This window comes from Apis florea, unplaced genomic scaffold, assembly GCF_048593485.1.
Source record: "Apis florea isolate Af1SG1 unplaced genomic scaffold, ASM4859348v1 contig_2508_pilon, whole genome shotgun sequence".
Classification (NCBI taxonomy): domain Eukaryota; kingdom Metazoa; phylum Arthropoda; class Insecta; order Hymenoptera; family Apidae; genus Apis; species Apis florea.
The window spans coordinates 30192-54845 of NW_028256599.1; the positions used below are offsets into that span (position 1 = coordinate 30192).

The 24654-nt window shown below is 31.0% G+C and overlaps 1 protein-coding gene and 1 long non-coding RNA gene across 2 annotated transcripts in view; one reads left to right on the plus strand and one right to left on the minus strand.

The window, feature by feature from the left end:
* Positions 1 to 3348: 3348 nt before the first annotated feature.
* Positions 3349 to 19347, minus strand: LOC147657809 (uncharacterized). The gene is made up of 4 exons (XR_015291757.1): positions 18972 to 19347; positions 18806 to 18888; positions 6880 to 7065; positions 3349 to 5506 (listed from the first exon to the last, which is right to left on the minus strand). It is a non-coding gene; the product is annotated as an uncharacterized LOC147657809 (long non-coding RNA).
* IRSp53 (Insulin receptor substrate 53 kDa) overlaps positions 19316 to 24654 on the plus strand; it is a 174121-nt gene continuing 168782 nt past the window's right edge. Inside the window, exon 1 of the mRNA XM_003697455.4 lies at positions 19316 to 19556. The gene's annotated coding sequence lies outside the window, so the exon portion shown is untranslated. The remainder of the gene's footprint in view (positions 19557 to 24654) is intronic.

Genomic DNA, 24654 nt, shown 5'->3' on the forward strand with positions numbered 1-24654 from the left:
ACCACTCTTGCAACTTCTTTCCTCCCCCTCTCAATTATTCATTACAAATGTACAAATAAAAATATACATAAAAAGGATAATCAAATACGTAATTATTTAATACAATTAAAGAAATTCGATATATTTAACAACTTAAAAAAGAAAAGTTCGAATATCTATGATATTCATCCCTGACAATAATTCCATCTAACCAGGACCACATTTCTAACCTTCTTCATCCCTTCATAAATTATACCCACGAAAAGAAAGAGAATAGAAATATATAGAAAGCTCAGATAAATCCAACAAAAATTAGTATCCCTAAAAATGTCTTCGTAAATCTATAAGAAAAAAAAAATAAATTCTTTTCTTGGAATCTTGAAGAAATATATCTCAAATTATTTCATCGTCCCCCTATAAAATATTATATGATAATATAATACAACAATTTATAAATTTAAATATAATAAATCTGTCTAAACATAATTTCACGTTTGAACGATGAAAACTAACGATGAAACAAAACTAAAACAAAAGAACTAAAACAATATATCCAACATAGTAACAGGAATAAAATATTCCTATCATTGCAGAATTCACCGATGAATTATAACAAACTGCTAGATGTAAAAAAGCTCAAACAATCACAAATCAGAGAGCAAACAAAAATCAATATCCCCAAATATCTCTCCTCAATTTTTCACAAAAAGTTTATTTTCCAAATCGTACGCATGCATAATATCGCTATCAGTCCCTCGTAACAGATCAGACAGTGGTACCAACGTTTCCACGTGTACCAACACAACCGCAATATGTTTGGGCAGAAGGAACCATCAGGTGCGTGGCCAGATAACGGTTAGGCGTGCAGGAACAATACGGATCCGTAGGGCGAAGAAGGGGGTTGCGTGATAGGGTTGGGGGGTGGGAGGAAGGGGATGCACGCACACACAGCGTGCCTTTGTGCCAACTGAGATCCCGTGGATGGAACATTGAGCCGACAATATGTCTGCTAAACCTTACGTAACGCGATCTCCTTGTCCTTCTATCTGTGTTTATGCTTGTGCGCGCGTAGGGAACGGAAGTTAAGCTTTCGCAGAAGGATGGAAGGAGGACTTTCCTCCATCGCGGATACGTGCATGGATAAATTAGTTGATGTGTGCCGAGTAGTTGGATGCGGAATGGTTGGATTATTGCGGGGATTGCGGTGGATTTTCAGAGGGGAAGTGTGGAGATTCGAGTGGACATTATTGGGGATTGTTGTGCGTGGATGGGATGAATCTAATCCCACGAAATGTTCTTTTTTTATTTTTAATGAATTTTCTTTTTGGGTTGTTTCGTATAATTGGATGTTGCGTTTGGATAATGTGTAATTGGATTTGAAGAAAGTGGAAAAGTTGTGGTGCTTCGAATGGACATTTAAGGGGTTAAGTGATTTGTCGTGATTATATTTTGAATTCTAATCACGAAATTGTTAAGTTTTTTGTGCTTTTTCTATTCGGTTATAATTTGATTTCGAGAATTAGTAAGAGATATATTGTGGAGCTTCGAGTGAATTTAATGGGCATCATGAAGATGCGAAGTTTGAAATGAATTGGACGCACTTAAAGCATTGTTGAACTAATTACACATAATAAAAAATAATTTCCACGATAATATATTAGATGAATTTATCTACCAAAGTTGTTTCCTTCTATATATAGAGATGAAGCTCGCAAGAAAAGTAGAACCAGAGTTGCAGATATATATCACAACACCAGCAATTAAGATAAATCTGTGCAATAAAATTCTTTTTCTTCTACTAATTATTTTTTTACGACAGTAGCAAGATAACGGGAAGAAGCATCGGTCGAAATTGAATTCGTATAGTGGCGCGCACATCTGTGCAACGTGGTTGCAATGAAAATTGATAGAATTCATTAAAATCCACTATTGAAACACGTGCGGCTTGCCCAGAAGCTGACCACGAAAGCTCTTAAATTTTCAAACCGATTTACCATATTACCGAGACCGTGTCTAACGTTTCCAACGTTTCAGCCAGGATTTATTATACCAAACACAGTTTAACTTAAACGATTTCAATAGTTCAGCAGGCTTCCAGACCTTTATGATCTTCTACTTTCCGCGAGACGTATCATCCCTGGTAATCCACGAATTTCAAGAGGATTTGTCTTGCCAAACGAAAGAAAGAATTAATACTCGCGATATCGTATTAATCATATAATTGTGAAACTATCGGGAATGGAAAATTTACAATGAATGGAAATTTATAAAAGTTAAGAAAATCTTTTGATGTTGGCGTGCTAAAATATATTATACACTCGTCGATTTTTTAATTACATTCAAATATTTGATTATTATTCCTTTATGTTCCTATTCATTTTATATATATATCACGAGAAAAAACTTCGTTCAACATATCGTGCAGAGACACAAAAGAAATAAATTCGATTGTGCGAATGAAAAACAGGGAGAGGAAAAAGAGTAAAACTTTTGTCATCGATATCCACTCGGAAAATGTTATCATGCGATTGAAATCATTTTTCGTTTTGTCCCAATATCTCGATCGAAATATAAGGATTTAAATACATGTTATGTTTTTCCAAGAATCGCGTCTGGAGTTTGGGATAGGTCAGCGAAACAAGATGTGAGGGAAAGATCCGAGTAAGCGACAAGGAAAATAATAAAAGATTCAAAATTATCCTTTTCTTAGAGATATCTCAAATGATTGGAAATCATATCGAAATAAAGAAGAAAGCAAAAGGCAAGGTTCCACATTTTTAATAATTATAACGGTTCAAATTTTAATAGAATTTAACATATACAGCAAAACATATACAGTATGAAAAATATGCATGCAAATCCGCATTACGAATGACGATACAAACTTTTATCAAAGTACAAGTTTTTTTTCCGCATTAACGACACGAATAAGTTTCGAAGAAAATTCATTTAAACGGAGGAAAACTGTCCTCGATGCAAAAACCGAAGGGATAGAAAATGGGATGAAATTTTCAAGGGATGGTTTTGCAAAGAGCACAGCAGGCTAATGAAAAGGAAGACACAACGTGCCAGATATTCCGCGAACTTTCCCCATTACGTCACGTGGATATCTCCGTGCTTAAAGCAAAGTAGGTGGCGGATAAAGTGACAGCAATGTGCAGGCTACATTAAAGACACCTGAGTGCACGTGTTCGAAGCGTTAGACTTCCTGTGTGGCTGTTACTAGGGCTTCCTTGTCTGATATTTGTCTCTTCGAAGTCACCCCAACGTATGATAATCCCATAAAAGGGATGTGACATCTTAGAAATACGTTTGTCGTTAATTATGATGGTATTTCCGGTAATTCAAAGAGAGAGAGAGAGACTTTCATGAGAGGGATTTTTGTTAAAATTTAATTACAATCAACGGTTGTATTTTATATGTTACATTATTTTCGTACACGTGTAAAATTTTATTTTAAATTTTATATATTTGTACAATTTTATAAATTAATTATTTGTGTGTATGGAGAGAAGATGTGTGGATATATTAATTCGTATAAAATCATTATTTTTAAAACATTCGTTTCATACGATTGAATAATCGTATTTTATTTTCGTTTAAATTATTGTTTTTTGGATAAGCTTCGTGTATTTATTTGTGGAAATTTATAAATTAATTACTTGTGTATAATCTGTATTAAATTATTACTTTTAGATTTTGATTTCGGAGATTGAACGTTCATATTTATTATTACGATTCTCGTTTAAATTATTATTATTTGAACAAATATTATATATTCGCTTGTGTACAATTTATACAATTATTTTTTTCAAAATCTTCATTTCGATGAAGAGTTGTATTTTATTTTCATCTACAATTTTTATTCAAAGTACTTCTTTCTTTCTCAAAGATTAATTAATAATCAAAACATTCTTAATATTAATATATAAAATAATTCTCAAAAATTTAAATTACTTTTGAAGCAAGCTTTATATTTTTTTGTTACAATAACGATGCTTTTAATGATCACGTACAATTCATTTCATCCATAAAATATTGCTTGCATCTATGAAATAATATCTCACATTAATGCGTGTGTAATTTGAATGAAATTTAAGAGAACAGAATTATTATTACATCAACGAATTGAGTATCGCTATGAAAGGGCCATTGAAAAATAATATCTCTGTAAAATTGAACATTGCAGAAAGTTTCTTCGTTGCCTGTCTCGTCCATAACAAATATTCCCTGAAACGTGCATTAGGGACATCTGAATCAGGCTATTACACGCGAAATGTCGCCATTACCACTTCGGTGTTTTAACATTCGTGTTCATGCCGTTGGTGGTAAGTTTCTACTGGCGTTGTGTTTACACGATACGTATAAGAGCGTAATTCCCTTGATGTTCACTACATTCTCGCTTAATATTGAAATTTTACCAGATAAATAAATATTCATTAAGAAGATTTCACATTTGCAATTATAACATGCATGTTTATCGTGTATATTTGCATCGTAAATTTATAAGTTATCATTATACTTGCCGTTATCGTCATCCATCATAGGTGAATTTAAATTAGATAAAAAGTAATTGCAAACCGTTGCAAATTTATCCCGAGTTTTTATATTACTTATTAAAATTCATTCTTTCTAATTATTCGCAAATTAGTTGCACTTTTATCAACGAATCGAACATAGAATTTTTATAAAAATATATATATTAAATCTCGGATCCATCGAATTGAAATATTTTCGAAAATTATACACGAATATTTATAATTTAACGAAATAAATCGTTAATTTCTTTATAAATCAAACTCTCTTACATCCTGAATTAATCATAAAGTAAAATTCTCTTATAAATAAAATGCTACCAAGTTAATCAAAAATTAAAATTTCTCTTTCTTAAATAAATAATAATCAATTTTAATTTAACATGGCTAACTATAATATAATAGCTATTTCTCTATAAGTGAAACTTTATTCAATTATCGATCACAAGGAAGAATTTAATCAATTATAAAAAAAAAAAAAAAAAGATAGAGAAAACAATAAAATTCGAAAGAATATAAAAATATCGTAAAAGAGAGAAAAGCAGTGTGTAGAGAGAATAACAAAGTGAAATACCTGAATCGATAATCAAGAATCCGCCAACTAACAAAACAAAAGGCACGATCATCGTTGAACGGCTCGTGGAATCCGGTTGTCCTTCTAATTCTATGATTCTTGCACAATCACGTTCCACCATACCGTTTTACCTTCTAAACAACACATCGTGAAAGGACCTCCGAATTCCGTTCACGATTCCTCTATAAGACAAAGACGAACGAGTTAGATCGTCGGCCAAACCAAAAAAGAAACCCACCCCTCCATCATGCATTATGCAAAATAACGTATTAATAACACCCATGTTTTCGTGCGGATTTTAAAACGTATGCTAATCGACCAAGACTCGATGTTCTATGCGTAATACGTTATTGGATGATGCGATGATCTGTGGGAAAGGATGCAAATTCTGCGAGAATTATTTGGAAATATTGGTTTCCTAAAAAAAATAGAAATTAGACATTATAATTCGAATATAATTTTGGAAAATATAAATTGGAAAATTAGAGTTAATTTAAGTCTGAGTTGATTAAAAGAAAATATAATTCTTGCTGTTATATATATGTGGTCAAAGATTTTATTTTTATGTATATATATAGAAAGAGAGAGAGAGAGAGAGAGAGAGAGAAAGAGAATTTAGAAACTTAAGTATTACCCCAATTATAAATAATTTCTTGAAGATGGCTTATGCAATTCAGGAATTTCTTTACTTCATAAACTTTCAATTGACGAGTCGATTAAATAACTACTTTCATAATTCATAACGATTTAATTGATTTGTCAACTTTAAAGTTTAAAAGACAATGGGATTCTTCAAATATAGTTACTTTAAAAAAAATGTAATTTACACACGTGGCTTCAAAATTCTATTATAAGGTATAGAATATTCTTCATCATTTTATTCAATTTATTTTATTTAAGAATATATTTTCACATATAATTGTAAATTTTGTTTTTCTTTCGTTTCTCCTTACCAGATTCCTTCCAGTCGATTCTCGATTATTCGAATCGTTGTCCCCTGTTTTATTGTCTCTGTAAAAGGCGTCACCCACAACACGTAGATTGCGACGTTTTTAATGGGGAACCGTGAAACGGAGATATTTAATGGAGCAAGGGGAAAAAATGAAAGGGATAGAGTCGAAAAGTTGAGTAGAGGTTTCCCTAAGGATTAGAAACAAGATATTTTATTTCGACGAGAGAAAAGTTTCATATTTCCGTGAGTAAATTCTGATATTTCGAGAAGCTTATGAGAAATGGAAAAGTAAATCCCGATAGAAATCACTGTAAATCAAAATTGTCGATAATTAAAAAATTTCTTCGTAAAACTTACTCTGAATTGTATTCTTTTAATATATTCGATATATCTCTAGAACATTTTGAAAAACGAAAAGATGAATCGAAATTAAACTCGAAATTCTTACTTATATATTCTTAATTCTTAATTCCAAACAGACTCGACAAAATCAAACTTTCATTTCGAATAAAACTCTATCGACCACCACATTAAAATCAAAACTTAACAATAAATTCGTCATTAAAATGATTCGAGAATTCATCCCGAATTTTATTTGTTACAGATACGACAAGCTGTCTAAATAATGGATGGTTCGATCGAAAAGTTTTAATCGCACGCTTTCAATGCCCGTCTACTAACTGCGGTGCGTTAACGTAGAACGTGCATCAGCGTGAAAAAGCTTTCGATCCTCGAATGTCTCCCTCCCTCTCTCTCCCTCTCTCGTCTCGGTTTCTTCCCGCCACGATGAAAGCCTATCTTCTCCATTGGAGGAGACAGTTATGTAAACGCATACGTACGTCCTACTTGAATTGTTCTCCGCGCGGCGACGAGATGTAAGATCGATTCGACATTCCTCCCGAATCCTGCAACCTTCTAACGCGTCTCCCATTCTATCATCCCTTCCATTTTCGATAGGCGTGCAAGGAAATTTATCTATTACGTTATTGCGTAACAATAAAACGGCCGGTTTCAGTTTCAGTTACCTGCGAAATAAAAAAGATAGTAAGTGAAATTACACAATTATATACAACAGTATGTAAGTAAACGGATGAAAATGCACTCCAAAAACACGCGTTTCTCACTTCTCCAATTATCATTCCAGCAGATGCCGAAGAGCAAACCGGCGAAGAAGAAACCGTCGTTTAAACGTTCCATCCACTATGCGTATCGAACGCTCGAGAAATCACAACCACCCCTCGCGCATCCGTGGGATTCGTCCCCGATGGCCCACCGCAAAAAAATCGCAGGGACGTAAGAACGGTTTCTCCATGGCATACGAGGCGCGCAGTAGGAAAACACGGCGGCTTTTGTTCACGGTAGCGGAATCTCGGCAGAGGAGGGGAAGGTTTCAATAAAGGTTGGCCCAAGGGCCCGTCTTCGTTCGGGCGCAAATAAATTTCCCCGGCCAAACTACTGTATCCCATTACTTTCCTCTTATCGACGCGCGTTTCCTTCGAGTCGTGAGAGAGCACGGCACGTGACCGTTCGCGTGGGCCTCCTGACGCCGCCGAAAAGTAAATAAGCCGTGAAATATTGCGGGGTGAGGGTCGACGGAACCGCCAACGTACTAAGTTGGCGCGAGGGTGGAGGAGGAGGCATCTGACTGGATCTCGCGAGGGTCGAGCCGCCTTCAGGAGGGGCGATTTTCAGCGTATCCATCACGCGACCTGTCAAACCCACGTGGAATAAACGTAGGTTTAAGATTGAAGCCGAGTCTTTGGGCGGTGGCTCGAGATTGGAGAGTGATATTTTTGCTGCCGCTGTCGCGATCGTTGCTGTTTAATTGTGCTTTGAATCGTGGAATTTGGAGATTGAAGGTAGAGTTTTTTTTAATATCTGTTGGAATGTGTGGATATCGATGGGCGAGATCGATTGCGAGTGTTTCAATTCAAAAAGTGATTAATATTTGATTGACACGAAAATAGGAAAGATTTTTATAAATTACATTACAACATATGTTACAGTAAATAAGTAATTAAGTAAATGTTTGGATGAAAAGAGTAAAGAGAAATGATAAGATAGAAGTGATAAAATGTGACGATAAGATAGAAAAGTTATTATTTGCGATAAATAAGAGATATAATTCGTGGATTGTGAATGTATACAATATATTTGTATTTTGTGTATATGCACTATTTGAAATAATATACTCGTGGTTTTCTTTTTTCCTTTTATGTACTCAATCTTTGTACAATAAATTTTTTTATAATGGAATATTCGATAAAACATTAGGAATTTCCCTATGGGACAGTTATAAAAGAAGTTTTTTTATAAATGAAAAACATTTTGATGCATCAATCACGTTTAATCGTGAAGGTAGATACTTTTTATGATAAATATATCTTACATAAAAAGTTAAAGGCGAATTAATCATATATGAATATCATTAAAAATATCCAACTATTACAAAAAATGTTTTAAAATATATTTTTATCTTTAACGTACTGCAAAACAGGAGATTCGTATTATTTAATTTGTTAATAATACGTAATACGGATACGTAAAACTATTCTTTTATCTCGGTTATTCTTTAATTAATACAAGCACGATATATACACACAGTTTCCCGTTTTGTAAATTTAATTACGCTTGGCCTTCATGGGTATAAATTAAAATTCTTCCCTGTATAGATTAAAATTTATTCCCTCGACGCTCGCCAATTATTACATTATTACATTTAAAAGAAATAAATATCGTTTCAACTTTCAATCTGCATACTTGTTTCAATTAAAGACGCAAAATTTTAAAATTCTACTTTAGATATAAATGCCTTTCTTGATTAAAATTTCTTATATAACATTTTTTTTTTTCATTTTTCAAAATGTTATCGTTTAAGATATCTTGATAAAATATATTTCCACGAATCTTATTTTATAAAAATATATTCTTGAGATTTGAATAGTGTGCGATTGAACATTTTTTGATTCGTCGTTGGATTTATTATTGATATCATTTTATATACAAAATTTTAAAATTTGATTTTTTATTATAATGTAGATCGATAAAATTTAAAAAAAAATTAAACTCTCTTTTCCTTTCAAAAATAAAAAAAATATGAATTAAATATAAATTATATTTTATACCAACTCTTCTTTAATTTCGTAGTTTAAACGAGGTCATTTGTACGATAAACTCACTGGAATAAAATTTTTACAGAACATCTCCCTGCTGATTTATTTGTAGAAAGTATAAAAATATGGATTAAAAATAAAATTCATGCACGGTGTTGACATTATTTATTATTGAAATAATATACAATATCATTACATTATATAAAATTGTACGAGGTGAATTTTTCTTATTTTTATATTTATATTATATAAATCGTAATAAATAAAACGTATCTTTTGGTTTTAAACTGATTCATAATCCATGATGAGATTTCGCCAAATGTAATGTAAGTACGTTTGTATGCGTTCCTGCATGCGTTCATGAAACTTAAAGGGTTAAACTTCTTCCTAAGAGCAGTTTACACACCGAGATAAATTATACATCGTAATTTACCAAATTAGCCTGATCTTAAACTTTGCTGCATCTACTTAGTTCTATAATTACACGTGGCGATCATGTTGGAATTTTGCAAAATCGTGGAAATATTAAACTTTGTTGTAAAACCACCCCTTTTGACGAAAGTCTTTATTATCTTATAATTTCTTATAAATTTTAAAAAATTTATTTAAAAAATCTGTGGAAAGAAATTTTCAAAATTGTTTAACTTTTACTTAATTAATCTGACGTATCTCTTATCGTTTATAATTTTTAAAATTATTACAAATAATTAAATAATAAATTCCATTTTCCATACTAGATTATTTCAACGGATACCAGTTTGTACAATATTTTCAATAGCATTATCGAACGTTAACAAGCCATTCTTCTAAGATGATATTAAACTAATATGACACTTTCATCGAAGAAACCAGGAATTAATTTAGAAACTCTTATTTAGGTTTCTCATCCTTCTAAAAGGTGAACTGTCTTATCTGGGCTAAGTAAAATAGATGACTCTGATAGTAAGGCTCTCCCTTAAAGAAGAAAAATAGCACAAATCGAACAACCTGTGAAATTAAGTTTGTCCAACAAAAACACTCGTATAAAAACAAATTCAAGATCGATATCATTCACCAATGTTTTCTCATTCAATAATTTTCACTTCTATATCACGTTATTTAATTAAAAACATATCGTACAAAGTGTCTTCTCCCAACAAACTAAATTCAACTCGCGTATCGATTTCACTGTTAATAATTCCATCGAAACGATAAATCTCGAAAATTTTTACATAACTTTTCTTGCGTACGTAATATACAGCTGTAACACGACAATGTTTCACGTTAGGCGTGTCTGGCGAACAATCACCGCCTTTGTAATTCAGGAAAAAGAGAGAGAGAGAGAGAGAGAGAGAGAAAAGGGAGAAAAATGAAAATGCCAAGTGGAACGATCGATCCTTATAAATCACAATCGACAATAATAAAGTACAAATTTAAATGAGTGTGTACACTCGTAACTAGTCGTACAAATTGTTATGCACTCTCGAGTGCATCGATGAAAATTCACTGGATGAGAGCTCGATAAGCTGATATCGACTGGCGGTGTGTTAATTATATCTGCATTTCGTAGTCATTTCGACGGTTCACTGGCACTTTCAGCCTATATTTTTTTCGCGAAACAGGTTTATAAGATCACTGACATTGCATAAATTTCGCGGCATGAAATACAGACAATAGAATTGAGAAACATGTAATTGTATGATAATGAAGCATAGCATGGTTTATATTCTTTTTTTTTTTTTATATATTTCATCTCTTGTTGTGTATTATATAATTAATTATATTAATATAAAAAATACGATGATGAAATGACAAGTGAATTTTCGAGAAACTTATCGATCATGCGTTGAATGATGATCGATGAGATGTCGTAATTAATTCTTTTTATCAATTATTTGAGTTATGATATGAAACTTTTTTTTTGTGAAATTTTACAAAGAAAACATATTGTAATTAAATTTTTTTAAACTTGTTAAAAATATATTTATTATTTTTAATTATTCAATAATAAAGTTAAAATATTTTGTTGTGTATAATCAAAAGATAGAATTAGAAAGAATACATTGTTAAAATATTGAACACATTAAATAGATATCATTTATAAATAGTAGTATTATGAAGTATAATTAAAAACATTAAACAATTGATTCGTGAAATATTAAATATAAATATATTTTAAGTATTAAATTATACACAGTGATACGAGAAAGAATTAATTGTAACAAACTGACTGTATCAAAGAGCGTTTAAATGAGTTTACTTTTTAACAAGATACATGTATATACGTATATTATATATACATATTACATTGTACCATGCTGAAAAAAATAAGAGATTTATAATTACAATGCAAGTATTTTTCATTGCAGTCCATTTGGTTTTTTTTAACGAATACGCAATAACAAAGAGCATTTATTTATCGTAATATTTTTTTCTTCTTTTTACATATTATTATCCTCTTAATCCTCGCTCTCACAAATGCTTACACACGTCGTACTATCACATTTGTCATAATCTGATATCGATTTTTTAAAATACGTATATCTTTGTGCAATGAAAAATTTATGAAAAATTCGAGAAAGTGATGAGATCAGAAATAGAGAAAGTTTTCTACGTAGAAAATACAACTTTTACGAATATACGATTTTTAAATTACGCGTGAAGTATGAACACGCTAAAATTTCTGCTCACGATTCAAGGCGAAATATCAAGGAAAATTATTTCCCAAAGCGTAGCATATTTATAAAATATAAAACACGTTTCCTGTTTGATCAAATTTGCACGTTCAACATTTCAACAAATATTGAAATTATTAGATGTAGGAAAAAAAAATTTGTATGCGTTTTATTTTGCAATTTAATTTTTTAAATGAATACGAGACGATCGCTTTTTCTATTCTTGGTATCGATACAATAATATTTTCATCGCTATATATAAAGATAATATCGGAGATGACATCAGAAAGATTGCAATCTTAAAACGAATGTTCCGATTTGATGAGTTACACACAGATACACAGATGATTCTAAAAAATTGAGATTCAAGAACAGCGAATACGAATCATCGATATGCAATATTTGAAGAAACTTATTATTTCAATTTGCTAAAGACAAAGGAACATTTCATTGTTGAAATAATGATAAATTCGTATCTATTAAGGAATCGCATAATAATTATTTATTTTCTTAATCATTTTTAAACTATTATTGATTTGATTTGTTACGTTCATATTGGCAAAAGGTATTTTTTCATTGAATGGCTAAATATTCAAGCTGTTAGTCTAATATTTTCGTATGTGTTTAACCTTAATACGGGGTAACAACCACCCTAACGACGACGAAGTTGCGACAACTTAAACTGTCGCTCGCGGCCATAGGTTTGCGACGAGAAGCGTCGCATGCTTCTCAAGATGCTGCAAATTACTGGTGTCAATTACAGCGTGTTTGATTAACAACTATGCCAACATTTTGCTCCAGCACGAATATTCGCAAATTTATCGAAGATCTGTATTTCACGCGTCTTTTTTCAAAATTTTCCGTTTAATTAGGCTGAAGGAGGAAAATGTCGTCACCAGTTAGTCTTTGCTGATTTCCTGACTTTGATGTTATTTGATGGCAAAAAGAGGATACTTTTAATTATGAGAGTAAAAGATATAAATAATTAATTACGTGTTTTTAATTTGGAAATCAGAAATTAATAATTTTTTATACGAATAAATTGTTTGGATTTAAAAATATGTATTGATATATAAAAATAAGGATTATTTAAACTATCCACAATAAAATAAAATATTATATTTTCTAGAAATACAAATAACAACGACGAATAATAATATTTTTTAAATGATATTGTAATAAAATTAATAATAAATATGAAATAGAGAAACAATTTTTATAAAATATTTAATAATTTTAAATTTTCGTTTTCGCACATATATTTGATGAAAACATGTTTTTCTCGCGATCATGATTTTTACATTTGCCGACGATATCACACGATAAAAAGCTCCGATATTTAAAACGAGGGCAAACAGTTTTCATTTCATACGGATTGAAAGAAAGGAAATACAGAATTAGTAATCAAATTGCGGTGGAATTAGGCAACAGGCAAATATCTACAAAACAATGAGTCATATCATTGTTTTGCTTGGGTATAACGTCAACCACGAAACCATAATAAATACATGTTCCAGATCGTTCATCCTTATACATTACTATCGTATTTGTAAGTGTTAAGTGGCTTATATTTCTTGTAGTAATTAAAATTTCATTCCTGTCACTATATAAAATATAAATAACTTATATTTAATTAATCCATTGAAATTAATTATTTAGTTTCTAAAAAATTAAATATATTTTGGAATTAAAAATAAAAATTTTTGATCAATTTTTGTACTACGAATGAAAATTATGAGATAAAAATGAAGTACTAATAAAATGTCCTTCTTAACAAAAATAAGAAAATTTAAAAAATGGAATTGATATCGATTTTGATTTCTTTGTAATAGTGAATCAATAATTTAATACTTGTTAGAAATAAAACATTAATAAATTTAGTAATAAGTTATTACATTAAGAAAATTTAGAAAATACAATTAATTAATTTATCTTGTGATAATGTTGCATTTGATATTTGCAATTGAATAAATTATTTCAGAATTTAATTAAACTCTATATATCGTTAATTTTAATTAAAATTGCAAAGTTTATTTCCTCTTTTCTCCTTTTTGCGATAAAGTTCATAGAAAATGTATAATTGGCACGATCAAACGATACACACAATGAACGTATAGGTGAACATCATTGAAAGAGAAATTTTCGAGCCTTTGAAAACCGTATTTAGACGTAATTTGCCTTCGAGCAGTCATTGCTAAATTTAATGAAGCATAAGCAAGCCTAATCAGACCGAGTCACGAGAAGCTCGCGTCGACGCCTGCAGCATTAACTTGTTCAAGTACATCAAATAGCTTGGTAAATTGTAACGAGTTGCGATATTGGTACCGTGAATTTTTATAATTAACATATATAATCGCAAGTAAATTAAATTGAATTGAAAATATGTATAATTTGTAATACTCTATTGAAAATTATTTATAATATATCGACTTGTATAATAATTAATAATATTTACAGTAATATCCAGTAACTAATAATATTTACAGTAAAATCCAAATTGTCTAATTGCATTTTGTTTTTTGATAAATAAGATTTTTAATATAAGGAAACTATTTTTAATTTATAAATTAATTAATATCAAATAAGTTTACTGTCTCATAATTAACAATGCAATTGAATAGCAAAATGGAAAATATATGTATGTACAAGGTGAGAATATTTAAAAATACATGTGATTTATACACAAGAATATTTTATTCAAATGAAAAGAAAATGAAAGAAAAAAAAATCAAATTTTGTTTTACCATTTTATTTAATATTCTCTTTCTTGATATTCTTAATAATATCTTTCAATACAATATTTTTTCTTAGATCCCTTCAATATAATTCCAATATTGATCCCTTTAATTACTTTAATATTATTTATTAGCATATTAATATTTCCTCTAGATATAAAATTACATAAATTTCACACTTCAAAAGAATTAATACAGATTCAAATTCCTCTTAGTATGAACATTATAAATCTCTCAATTCTCGAATGTTCATTTTTTGATAGAGTCTAAACAGAATCTAATCAATGTTGCAATAAATTAGGATCAATGAGTGCAATGTTTAGATGCGCAACCAATTTATCACGAACAAGTATCATTAAGCAGAAATACAAGCAAGTTTATTCAAGCCTGATCAGATGAAATCACGATTAATTCACATAGTTGCCTAGAGCATCAATTCGGCATCAGATGATTGTGTAAATTTTCCTAATGTGATGTGACGCGCAATTGCTCTCATAATGCAGACACGTTCGTCCAAATCTTATAGATATCATTTGTAAAAGATAATAGATTCGTTAAAAAAAATAATATTTAATGTGATGCGAATATATATAATAAGATTCTTCTTGTATTATATGAATAAAGACAAAGTCGTTACGTAAAATGATAAAGTGCTGGAACGCGTGACACTTGGATTAAATAGAAGAAAGTGGTCACGGTGAAAAGAGCAACAGACGATACACATGGAAATCACATCTGTGCGTAACAACTTTCTTCTTCTGTTCAATTTCACTTTCTTACGATTAAATCTATAACGCTAAATTATTTTTAATTGGAAAAGAAAATTCAAACCTTCGATTGTAATTTCAAATTTTCAGAATTTTGCGCTATCTCTAGATTCTTAAATAACTTTTGTATTCCAGGGATAATGATTTTTTTATACACTTCGCAAAGCAGTGAAATTGGAAAGTGAAAAAATCGAAATATATCTACGATAATTCGAAGAATTTAAACGAAACTCTATATTTTTATTAGTAATTAATCTACCATGAGTTATTCGTTCACATTTCAGAAATTAATGTAAATTTTAATAAACCATCGCTATTTCTTCGTTTATTATCAATTTATTATCTAAATTATGCGTTTAAATTTCTCCAAAAATTTAATTAAAAAAAAAACCTTTGATACATTTACCACACAAAAAACGAAATTCTCATCGATCTGATAATTACGTTCGCAATTTAATTCCCTCTGATTTCGCTTTCTCCCTTCGGATCGAACGCGCGGTAAGAGAATAGGAGTAAAATGGAAACAGATTTGCAAGCGTTAACGCGGTTACAATCGAAGAATCGGAATAAGTCACGATTAACGCGTACAAGCATGCCGGGACACGGTAAACGACTACGTAAATTGTAGTCCGATCCGGTGCGTAACGAACCGATGTACCGAGGGCTTCGGACTTGTTCGAAATGGTGTACGCACGCGTCCCGTGCGTGTAATTAGGGAACATACGTGCTTCGCTTGACAGTTCGTTCGTTCTGTTCGGCCAAGTGTTTTCAGACTGATTCGCAAGGGAGATTTCAATTCGAACCGACCCTGCACAGCTTCTACTCGTTTGCATGACAAATCATGCGGAATACATTTAATTCTTTTTTTTTTTTCCAACGAAAAACATAATTTGATGAAGAAATATAATACTTCTTTTCGTAACTTCGCAAAGTGGAAAATATTAATTTTCCATCGATTTGATATTCTAAGTAGAGTGTGAAAAATATAATTTCTTTTCGTAAAAGGTATAAATGGTTCTCTTTGAAATCATTTCAAAGAATTTTGGAATAGTTATAAGAAATTATTTTGAGGGTGAATTTTCGGATATCAAAGTTGAAAGTTAAATATAAAATTATAAACTTCATTTAATGATGAATAAATTTTTTTCTAAAAAGTTCTTTATCGGATCAATAAATTAATCATAGCAACTAATTCTTTTTCTATATTCAATATATTTATTGAATCAATTTTAATCAATACTGCAATCGTGAGAAAACAAAAACGAGAAAAAATGAGTAAACGAAGAGGAACGAAGTGCGAAGGTAGCCGACATCGTCCATGCAGGCGGAAATAAGCATCATGAGAAAGAAGAAAAGCTATTTTCACCGATCGAAGATGATAGGGTTCGGATGCGAGTAATAAATTTTAGTTGCAAGTGGGTCGACGTCACTGTAGATTGCCCTCGATTTGGACGGCGTCGAAACTTTCATTTGAAACTCATAATCGCGTTTCCTCGACGTTGTCTCAATAAAATAACGAAGTTTCAATGTTGAAGATATCGAAGAGTTTTCGAAGGAAATCGATAAGCATTCGAAAGAATTTTCTTTGAAAAGTTTCGAAAAGGAGAAAGAAAGGAAACCGCTTACTTAGTATCATCACTTAATAATTTCTTCATAAAGAAATTAAAGATCAAGAAAATAAAAAGTTTGATAAATTTTATCATCAAAATTTAACAGAGAGGAAAGGAAAAAAATCGATTCTTATTAATTTGTTAAGAAGAAAAATAAAATATTAAGAAAAAAGTTGCTATTTGTATAATTTAAATAGTATAAATAATGATTAAAATTTTTTTGATGAATTTTTAAAATAATTTTCAAAAACATTTTCACAGACTTAGCTTTCACAAATCTTAGAAATTTGTAATAAAAATTTTAATGTTGTTTCTTTAACATTTAGAATGATTTATTTCACTGTTTCTCAAACTAAGAAAAGAAATGAATTCTATTGAATGTTTCTCTCTATTTCATTTTCTAACATATTCATGGAATCTGATTTTATTTAAATTTGTTGCTATTTTAAAATACAATCCAAAGATTTGTATGTACTTACTATCTCTATTAAATTGGAAACATGACTAACTAGAGATTTCTACAACCAGTTAAAAGACATTCAACCTTGATTTTGGCTTTTGCTACATTCCAATAAAAGCCAATGAATTCCATCAAGTCCTACTTTCGACATGACTCCATAAACTTGAAGATATTTACAGTTAAATGAAATCCAATTAGAAATCGATTAATGAAGAATTTTTAAAACAATGTCATTGCTTCATGGAGTTTCTAGAAATATTTCATGAAAAATTTCTTTTTCTCTTAATACTCTAATAAATAAATAACAGTTGATGTATTTTCCATAATTATGAACGGTGATGATTCCTGTGAATCGGGAAGGGAAATATTCATGAGAGAATAATCGATATTTAGCACACGTGTTCATACCGAGGTACAAAATGAAACGCAATTTTTAAAATATACATAAATTCCAGGTAAATTGAAAAACGAATGCTAGTTACCGTTATCGTTTCACGATACATATGTTGAAACAGATATATTTCATTTTGAAACTGTTATCTCCTGTAAACTTGTTTGTTTATTGCATTAATTTCTACTCTTGCTGCTATAAATTAATAATCGTAATAATTGTCCCGATATTCACGCAAATTAATTGTACTACGTGTTTCGATTCAATAGTATCTGCTATTTTAATGAAGTACAGTTTTATTTACATTATTAAACTAGTATTTCATATTATTACAGATTATGCATATTGTTTTGACCATTCTTAAAAATCTATTCTATTTTATTTCTCATCCATCATTTCTCATGAATCTTATAGAGAAATTTGAATTTTAATTTCAGAAATTTATTATAAATCTTTTGTTAGATCAATCTACTTATAAAGATATAATATTTAAAGATTCCTTCTATCAAAGATCAACGTTTTTAAATATTAAATTTAATTTATTCTATCTATTGTCTACAGTTTACAAATTTCAATAGCAATTTGCAAATTCAAATTTTTAATACTTTTAAATCGAATTCTCCTATTCATTTATAAAATTATAAAATAACGAAATAAGGAAATTTAAATTTAGGTTAGGTTTTCAATTATATATATATATTCTTAAATTTTCAATCTCATTTATTATCTAAATATTAATAGTGATAATAATGATGAAATTATCGATAGATTTGAATATATTTAAATTCTTTTATCATATTGATTATTTCAATTTGATCAGAAATTTGAACTTTGGAAAATATCTATACGTACTCATATGTATAAAGTATCTATTCATAAAATTGTAAAATTTAATTTTCTATCTATCTAAAATCTTGAAAATTTAAATAGCTCGTATTACATCATAGATTAAAAGTGAATTTAAATTTTTTAAGAAAAAATTTTTCTTCATTTCAATATCCTGTTTAACCTTAAATTCTCAATCTCGCATCTTACCTGATGATTTATCAACTCAATAAATCTCTCCATCCATATTTATTAGAACATCATTTCTTCATTTGCCAAATTTCTATTTTATCCTAAAATTCATAAATCCTATTATTTTATTATTCTTTATAACCTATTAATCTATAAATCTTAAATTTCAATCTTTTATGTAAACCTTAATCCTTGATAGCAGGCATCACTATTTATAAGATTTATAATTCATAAACACAGCAAAACATTTCAGACTTGGTGTCAGATTGTCGTAATCGGCCGATATTCACGTCAATTAATACTCATTTCACACCGAGCATTCGCATCGTTTGACAGAGACATCATGTATGCGTGGAACCATGTTGACTACTCAACGTCGATGGCACGATTATTTCGCGGGCACGTAAAGTAGCGTAGTTTTGCAACGTGGACGCGCTGAATCCTTACGATCTCGCACGAACGATAGTCTTCGTGCGATTCGGCAGAGGTCGGTTGGTCTGCAGCGACTCCAGCGCTCGGAAGAGGTTCAGTCGCTTCGCGCGCCTCGTGCCGTATGTGTTGCATTTGTTCGCATCTCTAACGATTGTCGATCGTGAGAAACGGATTGTTTCGTGTGTTGATCATCGTTTGAAAGTCAGTTTTTTACGTGTCGATATTCTACAACAGTTTACGAATAACGTGATATATATTTTTTTAAGTGTTCGTTCTTTTTTTCCCGAATTTTTCCAAGTTTCGTTTTGAAAGTTTCCGGCTCGGCCCACTGGCTGAGGTAAGTACAAAAAGCGCGCGTTTCTAACGCTTTTTTAAATTTGATATTGCGTTTTCAGAGTGTTTCGAAAGATTAATATTTTTATAATGTTATTATAAATTTTTTTTGTTTAATCTCGTGATAGATCATTGTTTCATAAGATTATTGAGTTCGATTGATGAAGAGTAATTATTAATTTGATGCTATTTTCGAAAATGACATGAATAGATGATTCGTTTTTTTTTCTTATTATTGAATCTAATAATGAATCGAAAGATTCTGGGATTTGGCTATCGGGTAATCTTAATCTTGCGAAAATATTGTTTTCTAATGATATGTAAGAGGTTTTTACTTTAATTTGACGATATGTCGTACATAAAAATTTTACGATCAATTTACTTTAATAGATGTCGCGTTTGTAATGTTAGAAGCTGTTTAATATACAGATGTCGCAATGTGAACATCAAATCTCCATGGAAATGTAGAAAAATTGCTATTTTTGTCAAAAGTATTGAAACAATATTTTCCCATTTTGATTCGAATGAAAATAACACGATTTTTGATCACAATGCTTTGTTTTTTTAGAAATAGATATATATTTGTATCTCGCATTAAACTCTATATTATGGTCTAAATACGAATACGATTTTTCACGATATGACCGGACCAGCCGTGAATTATTTGTCATTTTGTACGGACATAAATTCTGTTTTGGAGCTGACGTTTGGTACCGTTCAATATGCGTTCGGTCAGTTAGTTTTCTTCTCGCTCCAATAATTTGGGGGTATGCGACGTGTTTTCAGAGATAAAAAAAATAGAACAGACCTTTTTGCGAACTCAGTGACAAACGGTTTTTAGTGTGACGTGGCATTGTTGCTTACAATTAAAAAAAAAAAAAAAGGAAATAGTGATGTAGAAAATAGATGTCGAAAAAAAAAGAAAGTGGAAAGGACTAAATGATCAATGATACTTTTTCTGCCTTTTCTAAAAAAAAAAAAAAAAAGAAATTTAAACAATTAAAATTAAAAAAATTTCTAAATTTTTATCTAAATTAAAATAGAATCTATTTTAATCTATCTATTTCTATTTCTTTTCAATTTTATTTTTTTTTTTTAAATATTATTGAGATTTTTGAAATAAATTCAGATTATTTGTATTAAATTTTTATCTTTATATTTGATCTAAAATCTAAAATCTTGGTCTGAACTAAAGAATAGGAAAATGCAGAAAATAATTATCAATTATAATATTTTATTTTATTTAATATACTTTTTATTTCGTGCAATCGAATATCGATGATAGAATAAGATTTCTTTTCGAGAATTAATACTATTTATAATCGTTCTATCATATGATATTGCTTTAAAAATTAAAAATTCGAAAGTGACGAATGAGAATCATAACGAGGAAAATACGTCGAATGTTAATCACTTAAATCTTCTATTCGGACGATGTTTCGAAAAGTTGGATCAACTTTCCCTATTGCAAAAGTAAATGTTTAGTTTTCATCTTTCTTCGCGCTCCATAAAAAGTACACACGTAAGTTGAGGGAGGATGATTGATAACAGTGGATGAAACGAAACACCCGAGTGAATTTCTCACGTGGTGTAAACTTTTCGTGCTTTCTGCTAATCGAAAAATGTTTCTTATTGAGCAAAAGTCGAAACCTGGATTTCATCTGAAGCCAAGTATCGAGTATTTCCACGGGATAATCACAGTATTGGCGGAAGATTATATTATAAGGATTATATTATAATATTCGTTATAATTAAACAAATATTAATTGGGGAAATCAAATATTCGTGTGTCAAAGTGTGGCAAGTGAGAAATGAAAGGAAGTAAAGGATTGTATATCGAATATATCGGTGAAGATAAGGCAAAATTAATTGCGGATATTAAATAATATGAATAATCGATGCTCGAGGCTATTGGTAAAAATATTATACTCGTTTTCATCGGTTCAATAGAAAAATTAAATTGCGGATTTTAATGATTCGTTATCAGGCGTGAAGAATGCTTTCACCGATTTTTGACGAAATTTAGAGCGATTATGCGGATTATTGAAAGAGAAACGAAATAGAGATTAGATAAAAACGAAGACATTAATCTTGTTGTTTTTCGAATTCGTATCAAATTGTAAAATATTTTGAAATTATTACTCGACGATTGATTAAACATTTAAAGATACGATTATTCTGTATCAAATGTTAGAAGAAGGATATATGAAAGACGTTACAGAAAGGAAAAATGAAAGGTCTTAGATGATTTTCCTGTTCCATTTTTAGAAAAATTAATAATACGAAAATTAATAATATCAGTTAACAATATTTAATTTAATTTTTATTATATATTAATGGCATAAATTAATATCAAGAATTTCTCATTATTAAGAAAAAAAAAAGCAGGAAAAAGATTGTCATTAATTCTCTATCCTAACTTTTTAAATTCTAATTCTGTATACACCGCGAGAAACGCAATTTAATTAAAGAGAATATTCCACAAGCGTTCTTGAATCGCAAAGAGGAAATTCGAAGTCCAGTTACGAGAAAACGTCGCCAAGTATTTTTTGAACCTCGAGAATGCTATGCAGCCCAGCAGTAAGATGGCACGTTATTAACGTAGCATTCGAGGGAGTCCATGGGAGATTGCGTTTTCTATTTAAAAAACGTCTTTTGAAGACGTTCCCCTCTTCGTCTCTTCTTTTTTCGATTATGCAAATAAACCGTGAATATTACTACGCTCCACTGTAAATAGAGTCGTTTTAACTGATGACGTTCTAACCGGGAAATTACCGCACATAAGATTCCCCTTTGAAATGATCGCTTTCAAAACCGTGTATCTCTTGTCGTTAAACTTCCGGTTCGAGATACCACGTGTTACCTCTTCCTCCCTGCTCCCTTTATTTCGGACAAAGAATTTTCACCGCGGCAATTTATGAACCTCGTCGATCGTACGAGACACTTAAAACCGGATTTTCTTTTATTTTTTTCAACGGGAACAATGTACGGGGTGTTTCAAAGATATTGATCGAATTTAGAGTAGAAGTTTTATATAGTGACGTATTTTTATTTTTCGACGTTTTTTTCTTTATTATTTCTTTATTATTATTATTATTATTATATTCGAAATTTCATTTGCATGTCATATAATTTTTAGGAAAATATTACTTCTCTGAACAAAAATTTTGATGAGTTCCTAGTTAATTCATATCAGTTGTTAAAACTCACGTTTACCAACTTTTCTTCGCTTCGAGGGCAGAATTTACATCCAAATTTTCGTTCAACCACGTAGAAACATTTTGTTAGAAACATCGTCTTCGACGAATCCCTTGGTAACGATAATTAAGCCGCGGCGTTTCTCACAACGTGGCAAAGTAACCCCGTTTCCACGTTCGCCCCCAAAGAAGTTTGGCAAATAAATTTCCATTCTATGGAACTTCAAAAAAAAAGAAAGAAAAAAAAAAAGAAGAAAAAGAAAGAAACAAAAAAAAAAAAACAGCGATTCACGCTACGCCACAGGAAATGAAAACTTACGGCCAAGAGGAAGTTGGAACGTGGCTAAAACCGGAAACTTGTTCTTGGTCGTTCCATCAACGAGTGAAGTACATCAAAATAAAATTATTTCCCTTATTCTTTTCATCCTCAGCGCGCTGTAAATACACCCTCGCACTTAACTCGACCCTTAATATAAATTTTAAACTTTCGTTCAAACTTCTCCCCCTCTCCTTTTTCGTATTTATGTTTTCTCCTCGAAGAATTCATCTCCTTCCGTGGAAATTCCCCCCTCCCCCTCCCCCCGGCAAGATGGTGGCCGATTGAAAGAGGTCGATTTGTTCGGGAGGCGGGGTGAAGAGGGGGAGGTAAACACGATCGAATAGAACTACGAGCGAAGAGGATGATACTTCTGCAGACTCTTGCCGACAATTAGGAAAGTTTCAATTAGCGGAGAGAAAGAAAGTGAAGTGTCCGGGGACGATAATGCGATAGGGAAGGGGTCGCTTTTGTTTTAAAAGTGGCATACTCGCGTCGAATGGCCGATCAGGGAACGATAATCGTTCCATCCCTTGTCCCTGTGTAATTAGCATTCTGTTTTCGATCCACTATCGGTTGATATATCCGAGGGAGGAGGAGGGGAAAGGGAGAAGAAGAAGAGAAGGAAAGAAGAAACGAAGGAAGGAAGGATGAACTTCTATTCGAAAGAAACGAGTATAATTTACGTACTTAACTCCAGTCGAGGGGGAAATTTATGTAGCACTCGGACACGATTATTCCGGTGGAAAAGTTGTTGAACGTCGAACGAGGGAAATTCCGCTGAATATTGCGCATACTAACCCAACGCATAATGCGATTTCTTTGTTTATAATCAACGCTTTCCAACGCTTTTCTCTCTCCGTGTCTTTGTTACACTCTTTCGAAAAAGTGTAATACAAGAATGTGTTACTTCTATATTGAATAAGAACATAGGAAAATTGTTTTCAATGTAAATGCTTTTCTCAATGAATGTAAATTCGATCGAATTTCCATCTTTATTCTTTTCATATCGAGCCTTTGGTAAATTGGATCTCGAGAGAAAAAGAGAGGATGGTATTCTGTGATTTTTTTTTTTTTTGGAAAAATAATTTTCGTTTTACCTTCATAAAAATTACTCCTTCTGTTAAGTATATACGAGTTTCACGAGTTGAGAACCACCAGTTTAAATGGTAATTAGCAACGAAATCCCCCCTTCCCCATTTTCCTCTGATGTATTTTTAAAATAGAGGGTGAAAAGAAACAATCCTGTTATCCCGCGTTAATTTCGATCGATGGTATCGAAAGTAAATAATCGAATATCTCCCTCCGGATGATCGGTTTGTCGATGCTTTTTTCTCATAGTAATCGTTGCGTCTACAAAAAAGATAAAGAACAATTTCCCAACCCAAGTCGCATTCGTTCTCATCTCGCGGCCATTTTATCCATCCGTGATCGTAATTTCCTTCCTTAATCAGCGGTGAATATTCGTTCTCATTGCACGAGCTGTTTTATCGCCTGGAGATCGTAATTTCCCCTTGCTCTTGCCGCTGCCTTCTTTCTAATCGACGAATAATAAGAAGGGAAATTGATCGATGCTGCTCGTTCTCCTC